Genomic DNA, 10,018 nt, shown 5'->3' with positions numbered 1-10,018 from the left:
TGCGCTCGCCAGACAGAGAGAGACAGAGAGACAGAAAGCAAGAAATCACCCCCCGGGGGGATGGTCATGCCGCAATCCCTTCTCCTCCATTCTCCTCTCGGGATCTTGGGAATGCATGCACACGCGCCCGGCGTGAATTTTAAGCCACTGGGTCCGGGACGCGAACTGCGGTCGACTGCGTGGGAGTCCAGCGACATAGCCATTACACTAACTGCTGGTCCCCAAGGGGCTGATTTCTCACTTTCTGTCTCCCTGTCTCTCTCTGTCTCTCCAATGAGGGCACACACTCTATAGCAAAAACTTATCTTAAAAAAAAAATCAATGAAATAGAAAAACAACAAAAAAGAGACAAAAATAAGAAACTAAACCTTAGTTATATAAAAATAGTTAATAAAAGGAATTACAGATTAAAAACAATCCTTCCGGATCAGTAGGTGGCAGGGTGGTTAAGGCATTGGACACTTTCACATGGCTTACTGCAGTTCGGGTCCTGGATATGGTGGCTTGCTTTCCCACTTTCCCTTCTCTCTCTCTCTTTCTCTCTCTCTCTTTCTCTCTCTCTAGTCAAATTAAAATAAATGAATGAATAAATAAAATTGAATAAATATTTAAATTTTTTTAAAATCTTTCTTACTCTAGACGATGATGATGATGATAATTGTGTCTAGACACAATGTCTGGAACTGTACAGTTATTTGGAACCATTTGAAAGACAAATCAGATGCAGCAAAATGCCACAGCAGACAGAAAGAACTAGGTTCTTAATAATATATTAGGTCATTTGAAAAGTCATGACATATTTTTCTATGTTTTTCTATACAAAAACGTGTTACAACTTTTCTGATGACCCAATAGTTAAGGCATTAAATTCTCTGCTTTAATTTACCTCACATAAAATTATATATTTTTTATTTAATGCATTTTAAGATTAATTGTCTCTTAATCATTACTTAAAGCATTCTAACGGATACAGAGGGGTTAGCAGAATTGTAAACCAGATACACTGGTAACGGAAGACACGGCTGTGACAGCTCTTCTTGGGTTGGTCCAGAAAGAAGAAGAAAAGCATGAGAACCAGCAGTTAGCGTAATGGCTATGTCGTTGGACTTCCACATAGTTGACCGCGGTTCGCGTCCCGGACCCGGTGGCTTAAAGCTCACAACAGGCGTGTGTGCGTGCGTGTCCAAGATCCCGAGAGGAGAATGGAGGAGAAGGGATTGCAGCATGACCATCCCCCCAGGGGGTGATTTCTCACCTTCTGTCTCTCTGTCTGTCTGGTGAGCGCACGTGCCCTATAGCAAAAACCTCTCAAAAAAAAAAAAAAAAGAAAGAAAGAAAGAAGAAGAAAAGCAGTGATGGTTCAGAACACTAACGCACACCATCATTTCACTGTTAATCAACCAAACCCAGTGCCACAAAGTTCTAGGGGAAGAACCAGGACTTTTTTTTTTATTGTAGACATTATTTATCATGTGCTTACACAAAGACCCTTGCCAGTCTTCAGAGAGCAAAGAGAAAGTTCAGAGAAGAATCTAAGAAAACGCTGGAAGGGCATTAACCATGAGTTGCTGATGCCCTGATGTCTGGGGCCCTGTTGATGCTGGAGGGATACTCCCAGAAATAGCCAATCCCTCAAGAAAGAAAGGACTCACCAGAGAAAACACCTGTCATACTCCAACCCACCAATCTAGTGTTACAGTCTAATCAGCAAAGAACAAGAGGACATCCAGACACAGCCTAATTATAGGAGTTCTTTATTAATAGACCAGCGACTGCGGGAGGACTCAGGTCTCTCTAAGATCCCGCAGCCCCGAGTGTAGACAGAAGGGGGCTTATAGAGGCAAAAACCACATTTGGGTTGACATGGCAAGACCAGTAACCGCTGAGGAGATGGAGGTGACAAGGAGGAGTAACCTTGCAAGCATTTGTACAAAAGCAAAATTAAGCACTGTTACCTGGGGCATCTTTAAGGTTGGGGACTTTCTAGTCTTTACACAAACACAATAGAATCTCAACGGTCTTCATGGCTGAGCACGAGGGGTCTGGCGACTGAAGATTACATCGCTAAGCAGCATCTTAGGGTAGAGATTCTCATGTCATTTAGCAAATACAGTAGGACTATTCATCACTGTTTAGGCAAAAGGAGAAAGCAAGTTTTCAATATAGAAAGGAGTTCAAAATGGAGGTCTGCTTCACCAGAAGCCATATCCCCATGGTGTCCTTTATGGAACTCTTACACGCCAGGCTGCTAGTCCCCTACCCTGATCACCCAGGACCAGATACCTTAAGTACCGTTCCAGCACCCCAGTTATTCAGGCTAGCCAATCCTACAACTGCTTTCCTGCCCTGCCCACTTCTTTGGTAACAAAATCTCTTCTAAGTGGTGACACTTCCTGATCTGTGGGCTTATCAAACCTGAATAAAATAATACCTACATTCCAAAATAAAGAAAGAAAAATGATCATTATGGCAAAATTTCCCTCAGCTGCACCTACTCGTCTGTGGTTAGTGTACTGTTAAGTTTTCCATACTTCCTTCTTTTCTCCTTTTCTCTGTTCTCCTTTACTACTCACTTCATCCTTTAACTAACTTTTTTCATTCCTATTCAAGTGTTGGAACATTTCCTGGGTAAAATCCAAGTTACACGTGGTACCTGTCCTACCGACCGGACTAGTGTCCTCTGTGAGCCCTCTCACACCAACCAGCGTACCACAAACCAAAATGACCCTCCTTGTCTGTGGGCATTTTCCTATCCCACTCATCAACTGCCTCTTCATTCTCTAGACCTGGTCTCAGGTTCCTTCTTCCATGACTGACATGACCTCCTAGACATGTCTTCTCAATATTAGAGTTACATACCTGATCGTCAGTACCCTGAGGACAGAAAGAGCACTTTAGGGTAGAAATTAAGCATGCCTTACAAGTTTGTTGATTGCACTAACAGCAGAATGAAGCTCCATAAGTTACTAGCAGAAGGTTTTGCTGGGCTGCCCTCGGAGTTATATCATAAGCACCCCATGGTCTATTGGTCACTACATGCTCTTGGGCATCAGAGGGCAGGGGGAGAGGGTGGAACAATGTTAGAAACAGAATGCCAGCTTTTAGGATCCTGGAATCCTCCTTGTGGATGACTTTGTCTTTGTCACTTTGGGCTCCTCAGGTGTCACTCAAACAGTAGAATCTCCTATCCCATTTACATGAGGTGTAAATGTGTTTTCACACTTCTGCCTGGTAAAGTACTTTCTGTGAAGCTGATGGTTAATTACCTGACAATGAATCCCCTCTCCTGGGAGGAGGGGGAGGGACGGGGTGGGAGGATGGAGGGAATTATTTGAATCCCACTTGCTCACACAGAGCAAGCCAGTGGCAGGGGCTATTCCCTTGGGAAGGGTTTCTTTAAAATCTTGCTCACACAGACAAAGCCAGTGGCAGGTGCTATTCCTTGGGAAAGGTTTTCTTCAAAGCCCCCCATTCCTGCCCCCGAGCCTCCCATTTCTTCTCTTCTTCCTCATTTTCTCCCTCTGTTGGCTCTTTCAAATCACAGAGAATGCCATGTAACCTTCTGGGTTTTTAGAAGATTTCATTGTACGTAGTAATGTATGATTTATAAACATAAATAAAATAAATAGGATTCTGAGGGAATAAATTCAAAGTGGAATATCAATAAATCTCCTCCCTCCGATGATGTCTCTGTGATTTCCTTCTTCCCTTCTCCCCACTGCCTTTCCCAGATGGGGAGAGTGGTCCGTTCTTTCCATTGGAAGAAAGTAGGGGGAGGGGAAGGCGAGTAGCGAGCAGGGGGAGAGATTGTGTGAGCAATGTAACACAGGGCTGCATTGAAATGTAAATTCCTTCAAATTATTAAGCACCAGAGAGCAGCTCTCGCCAGCCCTTTGTTCCTCAGAGTCAGAATGTGTAATCTAGAAGAATAAATATCCAGTCGGATATCAGCCGCACAAAGAAATCTGGGCCATACATATTCAGAGCCTAAGTCCCACAGATCCCCTCTCCTTTCTCAGGCAATGGCCACAGCCTGCAGTCACTGGTCAGAACACTCTAATCGGGGTTCGGATTTTAATCGCCTTCATTTTGCCTCATCCCCCACCCCTCACTGCCTAGCCCCTCACCCCTTTCAGCTGTCTGGAAACCTAGGCCTTCTTGTGGGGCTTCACACACAGAAGCATCTAGTTCGCTTCCTCTTTCGGCCTCGCTGGGGAGTTGCACTGGGTGGGGCCTTCATCTCCAATGGAGGACACTTTCCCCGCATTTTAACCTAAAGTTGTGTGGCTCATAGTTTGGGATGAAGGACTTTGCGGTCTAATTTACATTTTTAAATTCCCTCTTGGCTTCAGAAAGTCACAGATTTTCCCTCGGAGAGCAGGCTACCATCAGGCCTGTCCTCGCCCTTCTTCCCATTTCAAAGCAAGACATTCAGCCTTAAACCCAGAAGATGGCAAGAGCACATTGGACAGGCTTTTCCCATCAGCAGCATCACAAAAGCCACCAGGGTCGCTTAGCAGACTCCTTGGCCTATGTCCCGTGTCTCCAATATCCGCTCGTTCTGGACGGCAAACTCCTTGAGGGCGGCACATGGCATTTACCCTTTGCCCTCTTTCCTTTTCTCTTCTTCACCTTTGTTTGCTGAGCACATACTGGGCACTCACAAAACTGGCCGCTAGGTGAGCCCAGAGGGTCAGTTAAGACAGACTCCGTGTCTGTGGCACGGCAAGGTAGCCGCACGAGGGACAGACTGCACCTGGCTCGATATGCAGCAAATCCCGTGCTAAGTCGTAGCTTCTCTTTCTAAGGTTTTGCCAGAGCAATGACTATTGTGAAGCGATTGTCATTCGATCTTGACCCGTCAACACGGAATCTGCTCTCCCAAGAAATACAATATTCCGGGACCAGCAGTTAGCGTAATGGCTATGTCGCTGGACTCCCACGTAGTCGACCGCAGTTCGAGTCCCAGACCCAGTGGCTTAAATTCACACCGGGCACATGTGTGTGCGTGCCCAAGATCCCAAAAGGAGAATGGAGGAGAAGGGATAGCGGCATGGCCATCCCCCCGGGGGGTGATTTCTCGTTTTCTGTCTCGCTGTCTCTCTCTGTCTGTCTGGCGAGCGCATGCGCCCTATAGCAAAAACCTCTCCAAAAAAAAAAATAATAAATAAATAAAATTTTAAAAATTAAAAATTAGAAAAAAAAGAAAAAAGAAATACAATATTCTTAGATCTCATAGCACCTGGGGATGCATGCTGCTTTTGTTCCAGGGCTTGTCAAAGTCTGCCTTAATCCTTGTGGGATCGCTGGTTCTGTTTCTAGAGTGTAAGCTCTTACAGGACAGAGGCCAGCGCCTTAACCAATGCGCCACCTTCTGGCCCCAACTATCCTGACTTTGGGCTAACGCCCTTCCTTCACCCTTGGGATTTATGTCCCTTAGAACTCTGACAAATGTATGCCCCATTGTCAGTTCGACATTACGTATGTTGCAAGCACAGTCTAACTTTCTCTCTTCTGCTTACTCTTTGATCAGCTACGTTTCAGCATGTGTGTTCCTGAACAGGGCCTGCACACTGCACACTGGCTGATAGGCCTGGGTGGCCAACATCTTGGATCTCAGCACATTCCCAGGACACAAAATGTGGTCACTGCTAACCCTGGTGTCACCACAATACCACGCACAAGATGCGAGTTAGCCAAAAAAGGCAGCACTTGTCCTCACTTTCCCCAACTTTACAGCAAAGCTAAACTTAATTAAATGCAACTGAGCTTTAGTGAACAGGTGTGGAGTTCAGCTGGAGGCATCCTTTTGTGGAAGAAATCTTTTAGTGTAGTATCGATGTATTATAAGACCTAGAACTGTAATCTCCTTGCTGAATGGTTCTCTCTGCATCGAATGTGCATTGCCTTGGTTTGTTTGTTTTTGTTTTGCTATAGGATGTGCGTACTCAGAAGACGGAGACAGAAACAGTGAGAAAACAACCCCCCCTTCTCCTTCCACCTCTTCCTCCTCTCAGGATTTTGTGTACCCACTCACATGTGCCCAGCATGTTGTTTTTGTTTTTGGAGAGGTTTTTGCTACACGGTATGCTAGCCAGAAAGACAGGGAGAGACTGAGAGACAGAAAGCGAGAAATCACCCCCTGGGGGAATGGCCTTGCCACAGTTCCTTCTCCTCTGTTCTCTCAGGATCTTGGGCACACATGCACATGCACCCGGTGTGAGTTTAAGCTGCTGGAACTGGGACTCAAACCACAGTCAACTACATGGGAGTCCAGTGATGTAACCATTACGCCATCTGCTGGTCCAGCCAGGATGTATTTTCTTTTTTTTGGAGAGGTTTTTGCTATAGAGCATGTGCACTCACCATAAAGACAGAGAGAGACAGAGAGACAGCAAGTGAGAAATCATCCCCAGGAGGAAGGGCCACGCCGTAATCCCTTCTCCTCCATTCTTCTCTGGGGATCTTGGGGGCGCAGGCACACCCGCCCAGCATGAGTTTAAGCCACCAGGTCCAGGACTCGAACCACGGTTGACTACATGGGAGTCCAGCGACATAGTCATTACACTAACCGCTGGTCCAGCCAGCATGTATTTTTAAGTCACCAAGTGCAGGACTCAAATTGTGCTGTTGGCCATGTGAGATCTTGCCTCCCTAACCACCATTGGCTGGCCCCAAATGTGCATTTTTGAAGTGAGAATTTTGAATCCTGTAGTTTACACAAGATTCAAACTTGAGAAGCATTTTAAAACAGAACTTACTAAGATAGATCTTAATGGCTTCTTAGAGTCAAGTCAAAGAATTCTTAAAAGAAAAGTGCTTTACTAAATGCCTGACATAGCAGAAAGAAAATGCATGTTTTGTGAGTTAATAAACAGAACGAACAAATGAGTTAAAAGTGAATGAACAAGAGTCACTAACAAAAGTTATTTGACTTTGCTGTGACAATTGATAGAGATGTAAGAGAAAAGACATAAATGTCATCCTTTTTTTTTTTTTTTTTTGGAGAGGTTTTTGCTATAGGGCGCGTGCACTTGCCAGACAGAGAGAGCCAGAGAGACAGAAAGTGAGAAATCACCCTCCCAGGGGGGATGGCCACGCCACAATTCCTTCTCCTCCATTCTCTTCTCGAGATCTTGGGGACCCACGCACACATTCCTGGCGTGAGTTTAAGCCACCGGGTCCAGGACTCAAGCCACAGTTGACTACATGGGAGTCCAGCAACATAGCCATTACGCTAACTGCTGGTCCCAAAACAAACAGTTCTTACCTCACCATCTTGTAGGCAGAAGTTCTCTTTCTGTGTGTGTGTATGTCTAACAGAAAAAAAACAGTATATAGATATACTTATATATTTTTTAAGAATTATTTATTTTTATTATTATTATTACTTTAATTCACCAGAGAGAGAGAAAGGGAAAGCGAGAAAGCAAGTCACCAATTCTGGGACTCAAACTGTGGTTGACCATGTGGCAGTCCAGCGCTTTAACCAACCACCATGCCATCTGCTGTTCCTATATATTTTCTTTTTTTCCAGAAGATGCATCTACTCAGGAGAGAAAGAGAGAAAGAAAAGATCTCTCAATGGTGTGCGGTTAAGCCACAATCCTTTTAGGATCAACCGGGTTCTCTGTTTCAAAAGGTGGAAACCAAGTTGTCAGCTGGGCTGGGCCCTTGTCTGGAGGCTTTGAGATAGAAAATCTTTCCAAGGTTATTTGGGCTGTCCGTAGAACTCAGTTCCTTGTGGCTGTGAGACTGAAGCTCCTATTTTCTTGCTGGTTGTTGGCCAGGAACCACCCTGCTCCTAAGGTCTTCAAGTTTTTGTCCCATGGCAGAGGCAGCAATGGCACATAGAATCAATCTCCTGCTGTAGAACTCTCTAACTTCCTCCTCTGGTACCAGTCAGAGGAAACTCTACCCTTAAAGGGCTCGGGTCGTGGTTGTACTGTGGTAGGTAATACAACACGCTGGGATACTAAGGTTCTGGCTTCAAGCCCTGAGATCTCCCTGTACATCCTGGACCAACCGTGTGTCCATGATCCTAGCTGAGTAAGGCTAAGGGGTTGATCACAGTGTGAAGACACTGATGGGGTGCCTACCCACCAAGCTCTCTCTCTCTCTCTCTCTGAAGAAATAAATAAACAAACCTGAATAAATAAATAAAGGGCTCATCATCACTCCAGACACCCTTTCTGTGCCTCTGTTAACTGGTTTAGGATTTAACGAAATCTGCAGAATCTCATCATAGCAGTACCTAGATTGGTGTGAGATAGGATGACTGGAAGCTGGGAATCTTGGCGGAAGGGGCAAGGTCAGCCTTCACCCCATCACAGGGATCAGGTTAACCTATGGTAACAGAAATCCGGGATGTTTTTCTCCTGATGTTAATTTGCTGTTCCTTTAGCTTGAGTTCTTGGTTCATTCAGACTACAGATCTGAGTCAAATTACACATATCACATTTTTCATGAACTTAAAGATTACTTTTTAGTTCTACATCCCCTGCCCAACCTGTGCAGATAACAGAGGGCTCTTCACAGCCTGTGTAAAGCCAGTCTTGGTGCCAGCCCACCCTGCGTCTGTCATCCAGGACAAATCCAGGCACTTACTTCACCCTCTGCCTCCACACACTCGCTCACAAACACCTCTGGCCCAAAGCAGCCATGGCCCAGCAGGCCCAGCCGGGAAGGCACTGACATGGATACCAAGGATGATAATGTGAAAAGCAAGAGAAAGACAACCAGAAGTAAAGTTGTCTAAGAAAGAAGAGGAAGAAGAAAGAAGAAAAGAAGAAGAAGAAGAAGAAGAAGAAGAAGAAGAAGAAGAAGAAGAAGAAGAAGAAGAAGAAAGAAGAAAGAAGAAGAAGAAGAAAGAGAAAACTAAAGAGGAAAAAAAAAAAAGACATGAAAAAGTTTAAAAAGATGTTGGGAGAACCTAAATCACTGACACCAAAGAACAGTTAGCAAAAAAGCTGATACCACGTTAAAAAAAATTACAGGAAAATTCAGACTTCAAATTAGCTGAAGAAACGTTTTATATTAATAGTATGGCTCTTGAAGTCAATGCCCTAAACCTTATTTTTTAATGTTTTTTTAATTTTTTTTTTGCCATAGTGCACTTGTACTCTGTACAGAGAGAGACAGAGACAGAAAGAGAGAGAGAGATAGTGAGAGGGAAAGTGAGAAACCACCCCCAAGGGGGGATGACTATGCCACAATCTCTTCTCCACTGTCCTCCTGGCATTCTGAGCATACACACGTGTACACCCAGTGTAATTCTCAAGTTGCCAGGTCCAGGACTTGAACTATTCTCAGTCATGTGGGGGTTCAGCTTCTCAAACACCATACCACCTACCGGCTCCTCTGAATCCATTTTTCAGACATGACTTCCTGATTTTGAAAAGTTACTGAAAGATAAAAAATTATACAATGTGGAAAGACACTGTATTGCATAAATTTGGGGGAACCTTTCAGGGATATGTGTGCTTTCCTTTGAAAGATGATGACTTGAAGATTGCTGAGTGATTCAGCACGACTTGCAGTGACAAACAGAAGCAAAAGAAGAAGAAGAAAAAAGATGTTGTCTTACTCCATTACTGCATTGCTAGCCAAGTACCTGACACTAGATGAACTCAAGGGAAGGGAGGTTTATTTTGACTCATGTTTCTGGTGGCTAGGAAACCCAAACATATCACAAAGTGGTAGGAAGCATAAGTTTTAGCGAAGCATTGTCTGTATCTGTGTGACTCTCTCTCTCTGTCATTCTGGTCTCATTTCCTTTGTTTATAAACCCACTTCTGGTGGCTCAGTCATGGGTGCCCCACCCCAAAAACATGACACCCAAAGGCCTGACCCTGGGACACCATGAAGAAATTATATTTTCACTTAACACACTTATAATACAATCAATACAATCAAGTCCCAACACATGAAGTTCCAAGGGACCATCTACTAAGACCAAATTATAAAACATGAAGTTTTAGGGAGCAAACCATTATCCAAACCACAACAGATGTGATTG

The sequence above is a fragment of the Tupaia chinensis genome, unplaced genomic scaffold (genome assembly GCF_000334495.1).
Source record: "Tupaia chinensis unplaced genomic scaffold, TupChi_1.0 Scaffold000070_1, whole genome shotgun sequence".
NCBI classification, from domain to species: domain Eukaryota; kingdom Metazoa; phylum Chordata; class Mammalia; order Scandentia; family Tupaiidae; genus Tupaia; species Tupaia belangeri.
This window is presented reverse-complemented; position numbering follows the sequence as displayed.